This window comes from Pleurodeles waltl, chromosome 8 (genome assembly GCF_031143425.1).
Source record: "Pleurodeles waltl isolate 20211129_DDA chromosome 8, aPleWal1.hap1.20221129, whole genome shotgun sequence".
Lineage (NCBI taxonomy): Eukaryota > Metazoa > Chordata > Amphibia > Caudata > Salamandridae > Pleurodeles > Pleurodeles waltl.
In genome coordinates, this window is record NC_090447.1 from 492,259,421 (window position 1) to 492,283,376 (window position 23,956).

The following is a 23,956-nucleotide window of genomic DNA, read 5'->3' on the forward strand; positions in this document are numbered from 1 at the left end:
TTGGGGGTGACCTCATGCTGGTTCCCAGTGGCACAAGGCACTTGACAAGGGTGTCCTCTGTCGACCTTGCCGGTTTGCTTTAGTAATTGAGCAACTGGTGTCCTGGGTGAGAGTTGATGCGCTATTCAGGGGCTTCCAAAGGACTTATATGGTGTGCAATAGGATTTCCCTCTATGCCCACATCATCCGTTTGTTTCCACATGACCCGGACTCATCCAGGCCTATAGCACTTCAAATTTTACACACTTTTTGTACCTACTCTGCTCTCATGGTGAACCCTCTAAAATCAGCAATCTGTCCCATTGCCCTCTCTCCAGTCGACATGCTGTGGGTGTCAGGGATACCGGTTCTTTCCACTGGGATCAAATCCTTGGGGGTAGATAGATGGAGGACATGGTGCACAACATTATATTTTGGACCTCCCTCCGTCCCTGTTGGGTTGCTTCACCATTTTCAAGATGGTCTCTTTATGGCACCTCCTCTAACACTGCAAAATCATCCCTTCTCAATTGACAAGACCTTCTTCACCAAGGTTAATATGCACAAGCTGCTCTGGGAGTGAGAAGAGCCTCTCATTGCCCTGGGGAAATGTTGTTGACCAATTTATGAGGTTGGATAAGCCACTCAAGATATACTTCTGTGTTACTGGGTGGCACACCTACTTACAGTCAATGAATGTTGGTTTGAGGGATTTAAAGATCTGCCATAGGCAGTAGAGGGTTGGGCTGTGGGTCATCAGAATCTTCTGCACATGCTCTATGGGGCACCACAGCTGCGACTCTCCCACCGGCCACACAGTTGGTACTGGTGGCTTGGACTGCAGTCTTGAAGTCCTTTGGGTGGGTGGACAAATTGATGCTGGAGGTTCACTATGGTCGGGTACTCGTTTTCTGCTGGTTGAGGCTATATGCAGCTTCTCCGCCTGGGGAATCATTGGCATCTCGACATTTGGGGTTGTCCTTAACAGTGGGGCGTTGAAATTGTTTCATGAACTGCAGGCAGAGTACAACATGCATCGTACGCAGTTCTTTTGCTATTTGCAACTTCCTCACGCCCTAATGCCTGTTTGCTATTTGCATCTTCCTCACGCCCTAATGCCTGTCATAGAGGCAGAAGAGGATATCCTGGAATTCTCCTCACTGGTGGCCAAACTTTCCCTTAGTAACATTAAGCAGCAGAAATTGTCTGAGATCTACAAAATGCTTATACAGAACCTACCAGATCCGATAGGGGAGGTGTGGAGAACGTGGAAAGGGGAGCTTGGTCAGCTTGATGATAACGATTGGAGGGAGGTGTTGGAGGCCTGCATTGCATGAGCCTGATCCCCGAAGGGAACTGCCTGAGGTGTGAGGACCCACATGGGAGCTTGTCCCACACCTTCTGACATTGTCCTGCACTTTCTCACTTCTGGGGTATGGTTCTGGGGTAAGGGCATGGACTTCTGTATGGCCCAATTTATTTGGCAAGCGGATGTCCCAAGAAATACTATAAGATCTGGAAAGGCTGGACGAAACTCAGTGTCATACACCTGGACCATTGTGCAGACAGGCCATGGTCCCATACGGGTGATACACCCCAACTCTACAGGGATGCACCCAATGCACGAGTTGGAGTGGAGGCTCTGGCTCTAGTTTAGCACTCATTGCTGCTCATCTCCTTGTGTGATATTGTTGCCATAGCACTGCTTTGTGATACTACTCAAGATGCTGGGTATTGTGCATATGTTCTGTGGAGTGTGCCAGTTTTCACCTTGGTTGTAAAATCATAAAATGTTTTCTTTTTTCAAAAAATAGCTTTTCCCACTGCATTGTGTGATTCCCACCTGCTCCAGGGACTGGACTATCCCCTTTTTGTTTCCCCATATGTTAAGTAGCAATTCTTGTTGGAGGCCTTGCAGTGCTAAGAAGGTTTTGTGATCATCCTCAGTTAAAAATCGATTGAGTGTTTCAGATAAGTATCAGAGTCAAACAGGTTGCTGTCCCTTATCAAATTTTGCTTCCGTAATGTGAGTTTTGTGTATAGTTGAACTTGTTCATTGGACAGAAAATCAATCCAACCTTTAGAACTGACAGTTCAGCTTACATCACAATTTTGTTGGTTTAATATAAAACTGTCAAGCCTTCCCCACTCATTTGTTCCTGCCTTCTTGTTTGCTCCTTGTTGTTCTGAAATTTCTCATGCCCATTTTTTCTGTGACAGGTTCTTGAGCTTCATCTTGTTTTTCAGTGCTTCTCATGGCCTGTTTCTTAATCTCCTGAGATGCCCACACTTGGGATGTAGCAGTTTGCTTTCCCTTGGTGGGAGCTTTGAAGCTCCTGCCAGGCCAAAGCAAACAGTAACTTTGCTCTAAACAAGCAGGAGCATGAAAACTGCTCCCACTCACTTGGAGCATAGTTTTCATCTACTTCCCTTTCAGCTGTCAATTGGGCAGGAAAACAGGTTAAAGGTTTGCTCCCACACAGAAGGAGCTTCATATTTAGCAGCTCCCTGCATGCAGGAGCAATGCTGGCTCCCGCAGGTGGTGGGAAGCCAGCGTGAATATCAGGGTGATTTAGGATCCCTGCAGTTATCGATAGAGGACCACATCTGCACCAAACAAAAAGGTAGTTAGTACATATAATTAAAAGGATGTACCCTTGTTTGGCGGAGAGTCAGCTCTTTGTAGTCTGGTTGTTTTCTCCACACCAGGATTAATGTTAACAGGATAATGATGATCCAGGAACAATGAAATTGCCAACATTAAGGTTCACTGGAGACATTACCTTGGGATCCTTTATGCAGCTGGAGTGTGCAATATGAACTATATATTTACCCAAAAAGATAGCACTTACTAATTAGCCAGTAGAAAGTGCTCCAATTGGGTATTTTCCACACAACTGTGACACTTCTTGGTTAAATAAGCAGGTTAGAATGCATTCTTGAATTGATGCTCATTTCACAGAAATTGTATCTGAGCCCCCAACCCCCAGGGTCTTGGGTTGGATGCCTACAGGGTGGCGCATGGCCCTGAGGCCAACCCCTGCCATGCATGATCAAAGGCTGTGCATGGTGTGGGGTTGGATGCTCCGGGGGCAACACACCATGCCCTGCCTCCTCTCCCCACCAGGCACAGGAAATTTAATATTGCAGTGTTGTATACACAAATTGAGGGTTTACACAAAATTGAGTATGGAGAATGATTTTGTATGTAATGTGAGCACAGTGCATAATGATGATAGCCGTGGCATAATTTTTGTACATAATTGATTTATTAATGCTTGTAGGCGCTGTGTGTTCCCTGTAATTCTTTTCTTACAAATATGATGAATTTATAGTAATTGGACCATTTAAAAGTATGAGAATCATTGAGAAGTTAGTAATGTATTCCATTCCAAGGTGGCGGGAATTTTATAGATGCTAGGTTGTCCTTCTCTATTTTGGGTACCACATTGATTGGGTCTGTTTTCACAGTGTGGGGTGGAGCATATTTAAAAGTAAATCATGTGTATTTGGAGCTATTAACATGATCAAGGCTTGTACTGAAATGCGTTGTTAGTTCATTGGTAATAAACCACTATTTACCAAAGTGCCTCTAGAGTGCTGATTTCTTCTTTATCCATAAAGTTCATATATCTATATCTATATCTATATCTATATATATAATATATATATATATATATATATATATATATATATAATATATGTTCAAGTAGCTCACTGTTTCAAGGTTTATTGAAATTTTTTGTTCCCACATATACCTACTTTATCCTCAGATGTAAGGGACTCAATTGATTATTTTAAATAGGATCAATGGAGTTCTGTGGCAAAGAGGCTATTTGATGGCAACCATTGAGGTGATTTCTTTATACACTTCCATTGAACACAAAGAAGGGGTGCAAGCCGTTCTGCAGGTATTTATTGAGGTCCAGATTTGTCAGCCTGCTTGAACACACAGAAATGTTCCTATAGATGTTTCAATTCTGTCTTACACATAATGTATTTCTTTTTGATAACAGTTTTTAGCTTCAAAATAAAGGGACAGTTTGGGGTACGTCTTTTGCTCCCACTTTTGCAAATTTAACAATGTGTTGGTGGGAGGCAGTGACAGTCTGGATGGAAGTGAATGCAGCTAATCTGGAACATGTGATTTAATGGGTTTGTTTTTATTGATGAATTGTTTTTATTATGGGATGGCAGTGAAGAAGAGATTACTTTCTTTAAAATCATTGAATGATAACCCCTTAAGATTGAAACGTACCCATGAAATAACTTTCCTTGATGTAAAGGTCTATATTGAGGGAACTCAAATCTGTACTAAGCTACACAGGAAGCCTACTAGTACCAATGGCCTGCTACATGCCAACAGTGGACATCCACATGCACTAAAATGGAGCATACCATTTTATGAATTCTTAAGAGCCAGACGTAATTGCTCTGAGGATTATGAATTTGCCAAACAAGCAGAGGATATGTTTCAATGATTTATGAGGAGAGGGTATCCGATATCAGTGCTGGATGATGAATTAAAAAGGGCTAGGCAGTGGAAAACAACTGAGCTCTTGGTCCCTAAAACTGAGCACAGGAAAGAGGAACAGAAGAAGACAGATATCAGGTACATCATGGACTTTAATGCATGTAGTCACAAGATTAAAAAACTTATGAAGGAAAACTGAAAACATTTGAAGATGGATGAACACTTGATTAAAATCTTGCTGCAACATCCCTCAATAACATACAAAAAGACAACATCACTGGTTGATTTTTTAACGAACAGTTTCATGAGTAACCATGATAAAAAAAGGTACTAATTGGCTGACAGACAGCCAGAAGGGTTTTTGGTGATGCTCCAGCTGTAAAGCTTGTAAATATGGGCAAAACAAAACATCTTTCATGCTGCACAGTAGAAAAACTGATTAGATGAAAGAAAGGTTAACATGTGAAACTACATTTGTGATATATATCATGGAATGCATGTGTGAAATTAAATAAATAGGACGTACTGTCAATAAATTAGAATTATGTATTTAAAAATTCTGAGAGCGATCACCAATAGAGATTCTGCTTCTGCCATGGCCAAACATATCTGGAAATGTCATGAAGGTAATATGTCCACATTGTGTTAATATGGCATGCAGAAAATTTGGGAATCACCCAGCAGCGGCAATCAGGAGTTAGCACTGAAGAAAGCGAAGTCAAGAAGGATCATAAAGATAGGCACTGAAGTGCTTTGGGGGTTGAATGCAGTTGCTGAACTCCATGTGCGCTTCAGAATTGACACTGGACAATTGACACTTCACCACCGGTCCTTTTCTTAGGTTCCTCAAATGGTACTATTCTTTAATGAACTTCAGGATGCTGAAATTGAAAGTCTAGTAATTGTACAATAGCCTATGGCCTGAGCATGTTTGCACAAGCCTTGCAAAACTGCACTTTGTGTGTGTAATTGCACATATTTGAACATTACATATTGTTGCAATATGCACGTAACTGCAATTTGCACTTTAATGTTGTAGGTAGTGTATTTTTATGCTTTGCACCTTATTGTATTTATCTCCTAGAGAGTTTATCCAAAGAAGATTTTATATTTTCTTTCTTTTCTTCCCTAATTATCTCTTCTTAAAAGGATACTTCTCTGATTTGCCTGAAATGCTAAATGTTTGATTATGTGAATAGGGTGTTGGGTCTGAGGGGGATAGGACAAGTTGTACTTTACAGGCAAAAGAAATACCTGACACTTGGTCCCACACACCCCATGGTGTATATGTTTTTGTATAATTAGAACTTAATATTAGGATGTGTCTCTGATTTGCCATGTATAAATTAGGTGAACATATGCTCATAAATACTGAATATGTTTTGATTAAGTGAACAGGTGCAGGGTTTGAGGCGGTAAGGACAAGTGTGTACTTCACAAGCAAAATAGGCGAGGTCCTTTAGGAAAATCTAATGGACGTCCCCACTTGCCCAATGGTGTGCAAAGTTTTGTACAGTTGAATTTCAATAGTGCTGTATATAAATGATAGAGTATAGGGCTCATTCACAAGACTACTTGGTACTTTACAAGCAAAAGGTATTGGGGCACCTATTCATAGATGATGGATGCCTGATTGTGGTATAAAAATGTATGATTCATAGCTGGCACATGCACTTTAAGAATGTTGGCTTTTGGAGTAGTTTCACAGATACAAATAGAGAAAACAGCAATAGGTATGATGGAAAACATAATACAACATAATAAAAGAGACATGAGCATGTTTAATGAATATAGGCAAACAATAAAATAGGAAATGAAAAAATTTAATTGTAAAAGAATTAGAGGGAGGTAACTAAGATAGATAGGGAAATAAAGAGTAGAACACAGAGAAAATGTGTTGATTAATTCTTTTAATCATGTTTAATTGTTATATTCTGTGAGGTGTCTGCTAAAATTGAGGAACTGTAAATTAATTCTACTGTGTAGTATTTTCTGGTGTTCTGTGCATGCTCATTGATGTTGGGACGAGGGGGCTGTTCTCCTTTCAGAACACTCTTTATCAAAAGTAACTCTATGGCCAGTTGAAGGCTCCAGCCGAAACGCATCGCCACTTGTGGTGTTCCTTCACTTGAGAAGAAAAATGGAATTAAATTGAATTAATTGGGACTCTAGCTGTGCTGTCCGTTCTTTGAACAGGACCAAGAGTTTTGTGTGGCTAACGTGGTTCAGTTTTTGAGACATCATGGTATATATATATGAGACAGGCTCTGGAGGCTCTCTTATCCACGAAATAGTCCTTATCCTTTGTAAAGAACTTCTCAGGCACTTGTGGTGCAGCTTGAAATGGATTTCAATACACACAGATGGTCCTCACCCAACGCGTTTTGGTTGTAGCCTTGTTCACGGTGTGTGGAAAGTTTCAGGATGATCCATCAAGTGGGGGAGGTGATATAAAGGTGGGGTAAAAAAAAGTGCGTTTCCCATATTAATTCCCAAAGACTCTTTAGACAAGCCTGCAACCTTAAACACTGGATGGAATTACACCAAATTTGGCAGCAAGGTAGCTTTTGGTCAGTAGATCACACAGTTTGTTATTTTGGTGTAAATCTGTTCAGTAGTTTTTCAGATATTAAAGGAAATCCAAATTAATATATTTAGAAGCACAAATACGTTTCAGGTTCAGCCAATTCCAAACAAAAATGGAAAAAAAGAAAAGGGGGCAGGGCACAGTTACCCTAAACCCCTAGCCTTGGTCCAGGGTACCCTTGGGACCCTGTCAGAGGCCAATCGCATTTTTTTAAAATTCAGATTGAAATTCAAGAATATTCACACATTTTGCCATGAATTAAAAAAAAAAAAAACAAGCACAGACTGGCACTTGATTTTAATATTTTTCCTGTGGACCAGGCACCAGAGGCATTCCCAAAATATAAGCGCCACTGGCCAAACACCTCATTTCTCCTTTGTTTCAACCAAACAACAAACATATAGGAAACTAATATCTAACAGTTACTTATTGAGTCCTGGTGATTTCCAAAATACTTATAAGTTCAAAACACTCAATTGAAAAAAAAACCTCTGGGTAACACCATGGTCAGTTACCTGTTCCGAGAGGTCTTCATCTCCTACACTACCTTACACCACATAGGGGGTGATTCTAAGTCCGGCGGGCGGCGGAGGCCGCCCGCCAGACTTCCCCCACCAAAATACCGCTCCGCGGTCGTAAGACCGCTGAGGGTATTTTGGGATTTGCCCTGGGCTGGCGGGCGACCGCCAAAAGGCCGCCCGCCAGCCCAGGGCAAATCAACCTTCCCACGAGGACGCCGGCTCAGAATTGAGCCGGCGTAGTGGGAAGGTGCGACGGGTGCAGTGGCACCCGTCGCGTATTTCAGTGTCTGCAATGCAGACACTGAAATACTTTGTGGGGCCCTCTTACGGGGGCCCCTGCGGCACCCCCTACCGCCATCCTATTCCTGGCAGGAGACCCGCAAGGAACAGGATGGCGGTAGGGGGTGTCAGAATCCCCATGGCGGCGGAGCGCGCTCCGCCGCCATGGAGGATTCTGTAGGGCAGCGGAAAACCGGCGGGAGACCGCCGGTTTTCCTACTCTGACCGCGGCCGAACCGCTGCAGTCAGAATGCCCTGCGGGGCACCGCCGGTCTGTCGGCGGTGCTCCCGCCGACCCTGGCCCCGGCGGTCTGAGACCGCCGGGGTCAGAATGACCCCCATAGTCTCTTAATAGGGGTGACAGAGCAAGGATTTCTTCTCAGTTCATACGTGGTCTGATTATCTCGACCAGAGGGTTAGTTAGCCACTCTAAAGTTCCTGGGTTTCTCTGCAAGGTTTTCTGGGGCCTGTGCGGGGACAGTCCAGTCTCTTGGAGGTGTTCTCTCAACTTCGTTCTTCTGGGTTGTGGACGGGTTGTCCATGTTGTTGTTAGTTCTTCCAAAGTATTATCATGTTGGACAGTTCTCTGTGCTGACTGCAAGTGCTTGAAACTGGAGATGTTCTTCGATATCACCTCATTTCCTCATCCAACCATTATTTCTGTGCCTCAGTGGTGGGTGATCACCCATGGATGTGGTTCGAAAGGGAGGTGAAACTTGCTCCCGGGTATCGATCTTTCACTAACACCCTGTCACCTTCTTTCAGGAGGGACTCCTTTGGACGTCTCATCAACTAGCCCTGTTGTTGGTGGATTGGTGGTTTCTCCATGTGTCGTGGTGGTCAGAGGGCTCCCAGACCCACTCTGGGTAGTGCGGTATGAAGTCCGTGGCAACTAGTCCCATTATGAGGCCACTAGGTACTCGACTGGTCGTGGAATGAGGCATTTGATGGTAGTCCCTCAGGAATTAATATATGGACCTCTCCGGGGGTTGCTGGTTTGTTGTGAAATCCGAATTACTTATTTAAGTTCCTCATGAATCGTTCGACTTCCCCATCGGCTTGGGGCCACCTAGTGTGATTTTTCGGTGGATTATGTTGATGGATTTCAAGTACTCTGAGAATTCCTGGCTTTGGAACAGAGGGCCATTGTCTGTCTTTAGCTCTTGAAGCAGGCCATGGGTAGCCAGCATTTTCTCTAGTTTGTGCAGCCCCTTAAGTGCGCTTTGAGAGTCAACTATTTCCACTTCAGAATATTTGGAATAATCATCAATGAGAACAAGCAGATACCTGCCATCAGGGCGGCTAACAAAATAGAGACTGGCTCTCACCCAAGGTCATTAAGGTGCGGGTTCAGAGATCACTGGAGCCTGTGGGGGAAGGTCGTCCTACTGCTTGACACCATGGGCACGACTGTTACATTGTCTCTATCAGTTCATCCATCAGTGGGAACCATACTTTCGTCCGGAGATGAATCTTCATTTTGACCATCACTTGGTGGCCATTGTGTGCTAGCTGTACTGCTGGGTCGGAAAGACTACTGGGGAGGATGAGCCGATGTTCCCATAGAAGACAGCCACTAGAGTCTGCTGCTAGTTTATGTTGAATGTGGTGTAGGCTAACTTAAATGTGTTGCACCTCATGTGTGCTTTGTGCCCAGAGGGCTATGAGACATGTGCCACTTCCCAGTTTGTATGGCTTGTAGCTCTTTCTGGAGACACTTGTCTCGTGCTGTAGCTAGGGCAATGTCTTCTAGAGACATTGGCATGTGCTGGGATTGATCTGTCATACATCAAACATACTCCTCCGTTTCATCGGCTTCATCTGCCTCTTCTCGTGTTGCCACTGGTGTCTGGACAGATAGTCAGCTGGATTGTTGATGCTGGGCTGATATTGTACTTCACATTCAAATTCTTGGAGTTGCAGCATCCATTTTCTAGGTGGCATGGTGGCTTTTATGCTGTTTCTTAAAACAGGGGATTGAGCGGTTTGTGGTGACCACAAAAGTGTGATAGTTGAAAAGGGAGGCAGCCCCAGTGGATTGCAATCACCTCTTTCTCAGTTTGTGAGTATCTTTTCTGGGTTCAGTGATCTGCTGGCATTTGCTACCTGGGGCCTACTCACCGCTTCCAGGCTTCTGCGTTAGTACGTTTCCCAGTCCTGTTGGGCTGGCATCTATGGCGATGGTGGTTTCCTTGCTTAGGTTATAGTTTACCAGGGTCATGTCAGATGAAAGTGCCTACTTTACTGTGTTAAAGGAAGTCTCCTGCTCTTTACCCCATTTCCACGGAGTAGCGGTCTTTGTTAGGTCTCAAAGTGGTTGGGTGAGGGATGTCAGATCTTTTATAAAATGACCACAGTAATTCACCATTCCAAAGAAGCTGCACACCTCTGTTACTATTGATGGTGGCAGGGTGTCTTTCATGTCTTTTACCTTCTCAGGGTCTGGCATCACTCCTTCTGCAGAGAAAGTGTACCCAAAAAACTGTATATTTTGCTTCAAGAATTCACACTTTTTCTTGTGCAGAGATCTGAAACGTGCAGCATTCGTAGGACCACTCTGAGCCTCGCATTGTGTTCAGGCACTGTCTTGGCGTATATAAGGATGTCATTGTTGACACTGATTACTCCTGGTAGGATGGCTAGCAGTTCTTGAATGGTGTTCTGGAATACATCCCCGCACTTGAGATTCTAAAGTTATCTTTTGTACCTCTGCAAACTGATGTTGGTAGAGAAGGCCATGATATATCTCGATTCTGGGTCGTGGGGCAGTTGGTGATAGCCCCACTTCAAGTCCACCTTCAAAAACCAGCTTGCGCCACTCCACTCGCCAATGAGGTCATCAAATAATGGGTGTCAGATGTTGTTCTCTCTTAATCTAAACGTTATAGAGTCACATGTCAACATAGATGCAAACTTCACCCGGTTGTTGTGGTTTTTGTGTGACAACGATGGGTGATACCCAGGGGGTGGGGCCAGATACCTTTTTGATTATCCCTACTGATTGTAGTTTGTCTAGTTCTTTTTTTACTTGCCTCTTTGATGGAAAGCAATGCGTCGGTGGAGTAGCGTTACCGGCTGGATTGAGGGATCGATGTGGAGCTTCACTGATTTTCCTCTGAGAAGTCCTATTCCTTTAAATATGGTCAGGAAGTCCGCAAATATTTGGTTTATGCTTTCTATGTGGATACCAAAGGCAAAAGTGACCACCCCCTGTGCTTCAGCTGTACGATGGCCCAATAGCATGAAGTGACCTCCTTCTGCTACGTAGATGTAGGCGTTTACTGTCTAGGATCCATGAGTGACCACCATTTGGAATCTGCCCCGGGTGGGGAGTGGGGTGTTTTGGACGTATGTGAAAACTCTAACTGCTGCTACCTTCAGGCGTGGTGTAGGGACGAGCGTGGCAAACATCTTTGCAGGCATGATGTTGATGAAGGTGCCAGTGTCCACAATGGTAGTGACCTTGTTTTCCCCAGTTTGAATCTGGCACTGTGGCAGGTGATTGTGGGCTTTGACGGCAGTGCCTATGATGAATACGGCGTGCATGGCATGTTCAGTTTCTTCATGTCCATGTCACTGGGAGCTGGGGGTATTTCTGGCAGAGTGTTGACGTCCTTTCAGGAGCTTTGATTCTTAATTGACTGGCAAACTTTTGCAAAGTGGTTAGTCTTTCCACATGCTGCACATCGTTTCCCTTTTGCAGTCTGTCGGCCAATGCGGTAGTCCTTCACAGTAGACACACGTTTGGGTTGATCTGTTGTCGTCTTCAGTTTGTCAACCCCTTTCCTGGGTGAGATGGCATTTAATGGTTCAGTTGTTACGGTGCCTTGCAATGTCTCTTCCATGTTAGAGGTGCAGGCTTTAGATAGCTCTTTCGACTGCCCCATGGTGAGGATAACTGCCAGTAATTTGCCTGATTCTTGCAGTATGTGTTCCCTCAGTATTGTTGAGGCACACACTTGAATGATTTGCCCTCTGATTTCTTCATTTTAATCTTAAAACCCACAGGTGCTGGTGAGTTCTTTAAATCTGCTGAACAAGGTGTCAATAGACTCCTCTGGTAACTGCCGGGCCTGACGAAATATGAAACGTTCGTAATCCCTATTGGTCATGGATTCAAAATATACATTGAGCATGGATATGAGTGTAGTGTGCATTTTGGGGGTGCCCTTTTTGAGTGTTTTGACAATTGTATTGATTGCTTTGCACCCTAGGTGGATGATCATAGCTTGCTTCCTTTCATCGGCCTCAGCTGTCGCTTGAAAAAACAGTTCTACTCTCCCTACCCAATCGTGCCAAAGGGATGCTTGAGCTGAGGGCGCTCTTTCAATCAGGAATGGTTCTATTGCTGGAATTTGGGCCAAGACAATGGTAAACAGTAGAGCTACCAGTTATCAGGTAAGTGTGCAGGTAGGTCTTTTGTTGTGCGTATTGAAAGTCTCAGGTTGTTTTTCTTACATTGGGGATGGAAGCGTTCTCTGCTTGCCGCTGAAGGGTTGCTTTATTCTTCTCCTCTGTGTTTGTCTTTGTTTAGTTTTGTATTTGCACCCCTGCTTTCCTCCCTTGTGTTAGACTGTATTTCCCCTGATGCTGCTGAAGTGGTTTCCTTGACCTATGAGCAGAGTTTAGTTGTGGTGACTTGCATTCCTTATTCCCCCTTACGAACATGAAGTACAAGGCTCAGTACTCACAGTGCTCACAGTGCATCAAAGGGCCTTGGTGGAGGAGGTGCTGCTGCTAAGGCTCACCACACGGCAAGGAAGGCAGGTGCAGCATCCATTTGTGGCGCGTGAAGGCAGGGCAAAGAAGACACCACCGTTATTCAGGCATTGAGGCCATGGTGATTGCCCCTCCTCCTTTTTATTATTGTGTCCCACGTGGTGTGGGATTGCACCACTACATCCGTGACCTCAGGGGAAAAAAAACATGACTTGGTTTCCCTCTGGGTCACTTGGTTCACCTGACCAGTTGCTTCACTGCACAAACACTATAACGGGGGCAGTGCAGACCCCCTCAAGCCTTACGGACCACCACCTCTCTGAGGCTAAAACAAAGCATGGGGTGGGCCGTTCAGACCCCCGGGGACCACCACCTCCTCGGACAACAACATATAGCTATACCGGGGGATGCGCAGACCCACTTGGGTCCCAAGGACCATCACCTCCCTGGGGCTAAAACAAATTATGTACGGGCTATGTGGACCACACGGGCTCTTGGGACAACCTCCTCCCTAGGGATACATTTTTTTTAATGGGGGAGCACATTGACCCCCCAGGGACTGCCACCTCCCCAAGGTCAGAATAAACTTCAAAGAGGGGGGAGGTATGGACAGTATGGGCCCTCTGGCCCTTGGGCCCGCCACCTCTGAGGGGCCAAAAACATCTATAGAATGATGAAAGGGGGCAGCACACCCCCCTCCTGGAGCAATACATGGCCCCGGGGACCGCCACCCCACAGGGCTGGCTCCTGCTACTTCCTGTGGTATCCACCCTTGGGAGATAGCTGTTTGCTTTTGCTTGGCAAGATCTGACAGCTGCTGGGAATACAAAAGCAAAGATTACTCTGCTCCCAGTAAGCGTGAGCACCAAAACTGCTCCTGCTTGCTGGGGGCAGATCTTTAATCTCTTTTCCTGTGTGCAGCCATGATTGGCTGGCTGCAATTTGATAGGAAAGTTGCGGTCACCATTTCGTAGATCGGGACTCAGTCCAGAGGGGGGAGGGAATAAAAATAAAATAAGATATAATGAGTCAGCATACAAATATCCTGATCTCATAGGTATGATGGAGGGGTCTGGGAGTGACCCCTAATGGACAAGAAATTGCCCAAAAAGGTTTTTTGGGGAGTTAGCGAGAATCCACTGACCCTCTGCTGTACTCAGCAAAGTCCCCGTGTACATTCTCAACAGATCTGCTGATCCAGACCCTAATAAAAAGAAAATACACCCGCTCACAGACCAATTAATTCAACCCTTCCCACACTCACACACCCACTCACAGGCCCACAAAGCCACTGACACCATTACACCTACTAACACATCGACACAACCACTCCCACAACCCCACCCACTCACACACGCATTTAGTTACTCACACACGCATTCACACACCCACTCACAGACCCATCAGACCATACCAAACCCAGTCACAGATCCACACAGCCACTCACATACTTCTAAAGAAATCCAGACAATAGTGAATTCCTACCTAATGCTAAATGTTATGGGAACTGGCCCTCCCCCCTCTACGGACAATGTAATTAGCTTGCCAAGATTTTCCTTAGTAAGGTCAGTCTCATCTATGACTCGCTAGCAGGGCATTTAAACCCAACTTTCATTATGAATGAGTTCACCCAATAAAAAAACCCTTCTAGAGTTGTTGGCCTTCCCTCAACTATGTTGTAACACTGTCTGGGACACAGAAAATACTATTAAATGGCTCTCCCCTGCACACAGACCGTATAAATAATATGTTGAAAGGCAAAGACACCATAATGTCTGGGTTAACCAGCATGTACAACCTGTTGCTGGAAAGTGGACAAGTCCCCGACTCTTAGAAACATGCGATAAGCAACCCTCTGCTAAAAAAACCTTCCTAGTTCCCACCAAGACTGAGAACTACAGGCCAATATGTTTGCTTCCAGGCTTCAGTAAGATCTTAGAGAAGCTGGTCAATAGATATCTGACTGATTTTTTGGAGGTCCATAACCAGTTGCATCAAACCCAGACCGGCTTCAGAATTGGTTATAGTACTGAGATAGCCCTTTTACTGGCCACGGAAGATCTTAAGAAAACCATGGATCAAGGAGGGTCAGCTGTGCTCATTCTTTTTGATTTGAGTGCAGTGTTCAACATTCTGTTCCACATCATCCTCTGACGTAGGAAGGTGGCGCTTGGGATTATGGGAAAAGCTCTTCAATGGTTGATCTCCTTCCTTGAAAACAGGTGCCTCCAGGTTGGGGAAGGTTCCAATCTGTCGGAGTTGCATGAACTTAAGTGTTGCATGCCTCACGGCTCATCCCTGAGCCCCACGCTTTTTAACATAGATGTACAGCTCCTAGCTGGCATCATCTGTTCATTTGGTTTAACCATGGTGTCACATGTGGATGACACCCAGATTGTCTTCTCTCTGGCACCAAATATCAGTGAAACTGAGGTGAATCTATCCTCTTGTCTGGAACAAGTTACTAACTGGATGGCCATAAGTTTCCTTAAATTGAACAACAACAATACAGAGGTTATGGTGGTTGGGAACAACCCATTCCCCTGTGACCATCTTATTTGGCCATCATGCCTGGGTGATTGCCTGTCCCCCACACTAGTAGTTAAGAGCCTGGGAGTTCTTTTGGATAAAGATCTTACCATGGCTTCCCAGGCCAAGATAATCACAGGGACGTGTTGTAGCCTGCTAAGAGCATTGAGGAAGACAGTCAAATGGCTCCCAGCAGTAACACGAAGAATAGTGGTGCAGGACCTCACACTCTCACGACTAGACTATGGTAATTTGTTCTACCTAGGTAGTCCAGCCAATGTTATAAATTCTCTGCAGATTATTCAAAATGCTGCAGCCCATGTCATGTTGAGCATCCCGAAATCAGTCTACACACCCTGCGCTGACATGCCTTCATTGGCTACCAGTTAGGAGAAGAATAGAACTCAAAGCTCTGTGCATTGCACACAAGTTAAAATATGCGCAGGGCCAACCCATCCTAAGCCATCTAATTGTCTCCCATAATAGCATGCAAGGCTTGAGGTCAAATTACTGCTACCTCCTGGCCATCCCAAGAATCAAAAGGGGCAAGAAGTGGGGGGCGGTCATTCGCTTATTTGGTATTGAGGCTCTACAACTCTCTCACCTCTCACTTAAGTGCCAACAATAATCTGTTCACCTTCAGAACTCACCTGTTCATTTAGTTAGTGCATGTTCTTACTTTTTCTGTCAGCACTGGGAAGCCCGTGTCAAGGTAGTCATGAGCTTTTTAAGATGTGGTAACATAACCTAACACTCACTCACAGACCACACAGCTGCTCACACTTGCACTCACACACCTATTCATACACTCACACACCACACAACCACACACACACCCAATCACACCCCCACACAGTCACTCACACACCCACTCACAGACCCACAGCATATGGTTGGCTGCATCTGGGGGTTTATGTATTTTAAGTTGGGTTTGTACAGAAAGGATACATATTATACGTATTTCTTACTATAAATTATCCTTAACCATTGTAAAATGTGTTTCAAATCATAATGTGAAGTGTTATTGATTGGGGAGTCTTTAAAGTGGAATGAAGTACAATATAGTCTAGGAGAGTGTCATAAAGTCTAATGTCGTAGAATGGATTACTGTAGAGTGGAGTAGAGTGGAGTTGATTAGAGTGGAGTGATGCAGAGTGCAATGGAGTAAAGTGTTTCACAGACAGGCATGGTTTGTGTTACTGTGTTGAACAGTAGAGCTGATTGTTGTACAGGTCAGTGTTGTTGACTGAAGTGTCATGAAATGGGGTGTGGTGGAGTAGAGTGTCATTGAGTAGAATGTCGTAGAGTGGCTTAGAGTGTAGCAGAGTGTTGTGGATTATAGTGGCATAGTCTGGAGTTCAGTGGAGTAGACTGCTGTATAGTTCAATGTTGTTGGTTAGTGTGTGTAGTGTGATACAGTACAATGGTGGAGAGCCTCAAACAGTGTAATGTTGTTCAGTGGAGTATCATTATTTGTGAGAACACAGTGCATGGTACAGTGGAGAGTTATAGTGAGTGTTGTCTGGTTTTCCATCTGAAAAGAGTGTGTAACAAGGTCCACTACTTATAATAATTTGAAGGTGGTGGATAAATTGTAAATGAAAGTTATTACCATAACTTTAGAATTTTTAAACTTTGAGCAGCTTAAACTTGGTTTGTATAGGGAAAATAAGTTTTCCTAACTTTAACTGAGCTTTAATCTTTAATTTGTTCATTAAATTTTAATGTTTTTTACTTATAAAAAATGGGGTTCAAATTGTAGAGTCTAGTGTTAGCAAGTGGAGAGTTGTTATATAGAGTGTTGTACAGTACAATGGAGGAGAATGTTGTAAAGTCTATTGTCATAGACTGGAGTATTTTAGATTAGAATCGAGTGGAGTAGAGGAGGATGAAGTAGCATATCATGCAGCGAAAATAAAATGTTATATAGTGTAATGGCATGGTGTCTCAGAGAGTGGAGTCAAGAATTGTTTACTGGACCAGCGAGTTGTGCAGTGGAATGGCATGTCGAACAGTAGAGTAAGGTATCGTCAATCGCTGTACAGTGGAGGATAATGTTTTAGAGTGGAGTAGGATAAAGAAGAGTATGCTAGAATGGAGCATCGTTAAGTGGAGTGTTGTAGAGTAAAGTGGAGGAGAGTGTCATACAGTGGGGTGTCATGTCATAGAGTAGAGTGGTGTATCATAGAGAGAAGCTGAGTGGCTTGTGGTTGAGTGCCATGCAGTATCGTACAGTGGCATAGACTGGATGGGCATAGAGTGGAGTAGAGTGTCATAGAGTGGTATAGAGTGTAGCACAATGTTGTTAAGTGGTGCTGCATACAGGCATGCAGTGTTGGACAGCGGAGCGTCATAGAGTGGGGTATAGTACAGTGAAGTAAAGTGGGATAAAGTATAGTAGAGTGGAGTATTGAGTAGAGTACACTGGAGTGAGGTAGTCTAGAGTGCAGTAAATATCTTAGAATGGAGTGGCATGTTGTAGACTATAGTGGTATCGAGCACAGTAGGGTGGAGTGGCATAGCATACAGTCAATTAAAATGTCATAAACTGGAGTACCGTTTTGTTTAGTAGAGTGTAGGGAGGTCTGGTACAGTATTGGAAAGTGATGTAGACTACAGTAGAATAGAGTAGCATTCATGCTAATTAATTTTTGGACAGTGGAGTGGTGTGCATTGCATTACAGTTTTGTACAGTGGGGTACAATGGATTGGCAAACAGTGTTATAGAGTACAATGACATTAAGTGGTGTAGAGTGAAGTGGTGTACAGTGGAGTAGCGGAATAGAGTGGAGTACTGTCAGAGTAAAGTGGAGTAAAGTGGGCTGCAGTGGCATACAAAGAGTTGCGTACAGTGTTGTATAGTAGACAAGAGTATTGTGGAGTAGAGTTGAATTTAGTGTTGTATAGTGACATCCAGTATATTAGCACAGTGATGTACAGTCAAGGGGTGTAAAGACAGGAATAAAGTGTCAGAGAGACGCATACAGTGTAGAAGAGTATGGTAGAGTAGTGTTGATTAGAATACTGTAGTATGTGAAAAGTGGAGCTATGTAGAGTGGATTGTTGTATAGAGTGTGGTTAATTCTAATACAGTAGAGTAGAGTCGAGTGGAGTGGTGTAACATAGTGTGGACAGTACAATAGAGCGTATTGGTGTGTCATAGAGTACAATGGCATGGAGTGGAGTATGCTGGCGTAGCATAGGTTGTAAACTTTTATAAATTGTAGTTGGGTCTCATAAAAGTGGAGTGCTGTGTCATATAGAAAAGTATTGTATCGTGGGAGAGAGTGTTGTACATTGAAGTGTATAGGCATTAAGTGGATTGTAGAGTTGGACAATTGGGTGGAAGGGAACAAAGTGGAGTAGAATGTCATAGAGTGCCATGAAGTATGGTTGACTTTTGTGAAAAGGAATTATAGAGTGTCATACAATGGAACGGGGTAGAGAGCAGTGGCATTAAATGTAGTGGCATAAAGTGGATTACTGCAAATTGCATACAGTAGAATAGGGTACAGTAGAATCCTGTACAGTGGAGTACAGAAGAGTAGAGTGACATAGAGTGGAACAGTAAAGAGTGGAGTGGTGTACAGTGGAGTGGCATAGAGTGGAGTAGGGTACAATGGATTGGCATAGTGTGAGGTGCTATACATTAAAGTTGTGTAGTGTAGTCTCAATGAAACTTATAAAGTGTATTATCCCCTCATACATTAGAGTGGAGTGCTGTGTCATACAGTGTTCGAAACTGTTGAGTGGAGTAGACTGTTGTACACTAGAGTGTACGGGCATAGAGTTGAGTGCAAATGTGGACAGTGGAGCGTATGGGAATAGAGTAGAGTAGAGACTAGTAGAATAGCACAGAGTGTAGTAGAGGTTTGCAGAGTGGAATTGTATAGAGTGGAGGAGAGTACACTGGAGTGGTGTAGAGTGAAGTGGCGCACAGTAGAATGGCATAAAGGAGGATAGCATAGAATGGGGCAGCATAGACTGGAGTGACATTCAGTGGAGTTGCATAGAGTGTAATATCGTATAGGGGAGTGGTGCCCAATGGAACAGGGTAGAATTGAATGGCATACACTGGATTGGCACAGAGCAGAGTAGCATACAGTGGAGTGGCATACAGAGCAATAGTATACAGTGGAGTGGTATACAGTGGAATTGGGTAGAGTGGAGTAGCATATACTGGAGCAGTGTATAGAGGAGTGGCATACAGTGCAGTGTTGTACACTAAAGAGGCACAGCGTGGAGTTGCATAAAGTTTAATAGCATAGAGTGGACTGATGTAGAATGGAGTTGTTTACAATATAATGGGTTAGAGTGGAGTGGTATACAGTGGAGTGGCATACAGTATAAAGGTGTATAGTAGAGTAGCATACAGTGGAGTGATGTATAATGGAGCGGTGTAGGCTTGAGTGCATACTCTGCCATGGAGTAGAGTGTGACAGTATACAGTGGAGTGGCAAACATTAGAGTAGGGTTCAATCGAATAGTGAAGAATGAAGTGGGGTAGAGTGGAGTGCCATACAGTGGAATGGCATAGAGTGGAAAAGCATGTGCTGAGTAACATATGGCGTACTGCCATACAGTCGAGTGGCATACACTGAAGTTGCTACAGTGGCATAGCATATGCATGTAGGTGAAATCTAGCAGCAATGGTATGTAAATTATGGTGTGTATAGTAATATAAAACAGCAACTAGCGCGGTCTTCATTCTCTCCTGATTTACCAATCAGCGCAGGGCCCCATATGGTGGCCTTGATTTCCTTTGGAAATCTGACTTAACAATTGAATTTTTCATGTGACACCATGAATGAGTCAAGGGTATCACAATCCAATAATACAGCTAGGCCTTAGTTCTATTGTAGGCCATAATGTACCTTGATAACTTTGCAGTATACTGTGGTACATGGCGATGACAAACCAGTATATAATTGGGTAAATGGACGTTTTTAGAGAATGAAAAGGTAGTCATATTGCTTTCACTACACTCTCGCTGTGTTCAGTATTAGGCCCTTAAATATTGGTAAGTAGTAGGTTCCTACCTTATTTAAGTGGTAATAGGTGAGGGAATTTAGGGCCAGATGTAGGAAACAGTTTGCGACTTGCAAACGGCAAAAATTGCCGTTTGCGAGTCGCAAACCGGAGTTTCCTATGCAGAAATGCATTTTGCGAGTCGGAACCGACTCGCAAAATGCATTTCCGACTCGCAAATAGGAAGGGGTGTTCCCTTCCTATTTGCGACTCGCAGTGGGATGCAATTCCATTTGCAGTGGATGGTAACCCACTCGCACTCCCCTTTGTGAATGGACCCCAAAATATTTTTTCAGGGCAACTACCTGCCCTGAAAAAATTCCGAAACAAAAGGTTTCGGATTTTTTTTTAAGTGCAGCTCATTTTCCTTTCAAAGCAGTCACGGACATGGAGGTCTGCTGGTCCCAGCAGGCCTCCATACCCGTGAGTGCCCATAGTCGCTATGGGGCCGCAATTTGCGACCCACCTCATCAATATTAATGAGGTGGGTCTTTGCGACCCCATAGCGACTCGCAGACGGTGTCTGAGACACCGTTCTGCATTGCAAATTGCGAGCTGCAATTTGCGAGTCGCTCGGACTCGCAAATTGCAACTCGCAATTTGCAAAGTTGCTACGTCTGGCCCTTAGTTATGTATTTTTTATATATTTTAAATAAGTTTAAGGCCATGTATCACAGTACTTTCACAACATTTGTTGTGAAATTCTGTGAAAATGCAGCAGTGACGGATATTACTGAATTTAAATGCCTTATAACTCAAAAATATTTACCCTACTTAACTGCCGTACCCAAAAAGCATAATCTCTTTACCATAATGTATAATCATGCCACATTTCTTCTAAATCCATTTAGCCGTTTTTGCACTGTGCTAAATACAATCGTGTATGGAAAATACATTGGTGGAAAAATACATTTTGGAAACCTCTTTCACCTTTTCACTCTCTTAATGATTCACCATAAAAATTTGCTTCATCTCAAAATAAAGAAAATGCTATAGGTCTGGAAAATTTTGTGGTGGTTTGCCAAATGGTGGAAAGTTGTTAGGGAGCTAACATCCAAGGGATTCCAACCTTTGAGAATGCTAACTACAGAGTGGCAATTAGATTTTTTTGATTTCTTGTCACCTTAAATGTGTTTTAGTTGTTCATGTGGCAACTCTGAATTTTTACGTTTGCAGTGTAGTTTATATTTGGGCTTCCTTGCCACTTTTAGTGGGTTTATGCTTCATATGGATCTTAAAGTGAATGAAAAGAAACTGTTGGTATAAAATTAAGATTTTTTTTTTGTCCTAATGGCCAATAATCATGTCCTCCAAATACATGTTTGTGTAGCTTACTACTAGCTCACATTTCCACATTTTTGCACAAGAGTACATTAGCAACATGGTTTTTGTTGTTGGGCACAATTTTCTTTTGTGCACCAGAGAGCATGCAAGGAAAACCTCGATTTTCACTAGCACTTCAGCATAAATGGGTGTTTCAGTTTTTCATGTAGTAAATCTGAAACTTTACATATGCAGCCTAGTTTATTATTTGGGTTTCCTTGCTGCTTTTAGTTGGATTGTGCTACATATGAAGGCCAAAGTGAGTCATTTTTATTGTTATAACAATTTACATTATTATTTTTTTCTAAGTGCCCAATTATCACGTCCTCCAAATTGTAGTTTGCGTGGCCCACTCCTAGCGTCATTCTTCATTTTGTTGGACAGGGATCCAAAAGAAAGATAGTTTTTAAAATTGATAGACGCAAGATAGCGACTATGCAAGGGTAAGCGACTCCTGCCTGCTAGAGCCAGTTACAGAGACCTGCCTGCTGGAGCACCTTCCCTCCTCTGGGGGAGTGAGTTTGGAATGTGCAACACTCAGAAATCTCAGAGCTGCAAAGTTGCTGCTCTGGTTAACCAGTGGATAGTGATGCAAAGAGGCAGCTATGGAGGGCCGGATGCATTGAGACCGTTGGGGCTGAAAACCACAGGCCTGCTGAAAGACCGAGCTGGCAATTCAAGTGGAGGTGGGGCAGGGTGAGGGAAGATGTGCTTGTAGTGGAGTGCTGCATGAGATCAAAACCCTAGAAAGGTTGAGGGGAAAGGCAGTGCGGGGGGCTTGGAATCCCTCCACATGGTGGCAGACTTTTTTATGAGACCCCACCTGAAACAAGGACTAACCGCAACTGACAAGGGAACGGAGATGCTTCCTCGTGACACTTCACCCACAAGTGCAACGGCCTGCACAAAAAAAGCGGACCTTCTAGACGATGCTGCACGGGTATGTCAGAAGACCCCCAATATGGGTAGCATGGCAGCAATAGTGACAACTGCAGGTACCTCAGAGAGTACAATCTCACTCTCAATAAAGGCTAATATTACCTCTGCTACCCTCACACCTACTGAACTACTAGCTGCCAGCAGAAGTATTGTTAAGGTTAGTGAGATGGTAAAAGGGGCCCTTCAGAAAATCAAATGCTGGCAGAAGGTTCCAAATGTGATACAGGGGTAGATTCTGGCAGCGGTAATGGCAGCTGTGTTGCTTTTTTTTAAACTAAGAGGAAACAATGCCAAACAATGCAGCACTCTTAGTCTGAGTAATTAATTTAAGAAGGCACTTCCCAGATATCAAATAAAAGCACACAAATATGTGAAAATAAGCATTTAACTCAGATGAAGTAAAACGTGTATACACAAGCAAAATTAGAGCAGTTAAACAATCACAAATAGAAATATGCAATGCATTAACAGTGAATATATATGGTAATATATATGCTAAATAATTAAAAGTTAAAATGCATCACCGTGAGGGGTGAATTCTTCATCCTTTTACTGCAGACGGGGGGAACCATCAAAACAGTTCAGGCAGGAGAACACACATGGGATCAATAATTTTCCAGGCAGCGCGTTAGCTCCGCAGGTGAGCTCCTGCTCTAGCGCCAAGTTTACCGATTTTTTTATGCCATAAACTAACTCAACAGGAAGATTCTAGTAACCCCCCTCCCTTCTGTTATGGAATTGAAATGCCTGCTGTACTTGGTCTGTGTAGAAAATATGCAAAAGAACTGTCCAATTCCCAATGTGCATTCCAGAGACAGAGCTGTAACTTTCCCTGATGAAAATATTCCCAACCAGAGACTCTATCATGTCTGCATCCCCCATAAATTGTTCCAACACGCTATGACCCTGTTCTGGAGAGAAAAGCAAAAACTTGTTCTGTGTGGAAAAACCTTGTGTTGCTGCTGTCGCGGCACCTGAAGCTAAGCACAAAATGGAGTCAATGGTAAAGATGGAGTCGGTGGTCAAATGCACCTAGCATTACAGCAACAGGTTGGAGAAAGCTGAGAGGGGAAACTAGTCAGAGAAAGGGTCTCTGGCTGTGCACATGGACTACCTGGCAGAGAAAAAAAGTCCTAAATCATGACTTAAAAAAGGGAAATCTCTCTTTAATAAATATAGGTGCGGAAACTAATGCACTGGAGCACTTTTTTTTGTCGGATCAATCTGATTGGTCAGGGGAGGACCTGGAATCCTTTGAAGGAGGCTCTGGACGGGACCCAAAAGAGAGTGCCATGAGTGCATCAAGTGGAGCAAATGATGGAAGTGACTGCCTCTCAGGTGAATTGGGTAAGAAAAATCCTTGGCTAATGATCATGAGAAACTCACTGAGGGAAGTATGCAGTGCAGCCAGGGGTGAGTATGGCTTTTAATGAAATTGTTCTGCTACGCCTAGGCTGGGGGAAGCTTAATGGATACCCAGGCTAAGGCAAATGAGGTCAGGACAGCTGATTCAGCTACACTCAATGCTATCTAGCAGTGGATTATAGTGCACAGAGAAGATACTCAGCGGATAGCCAT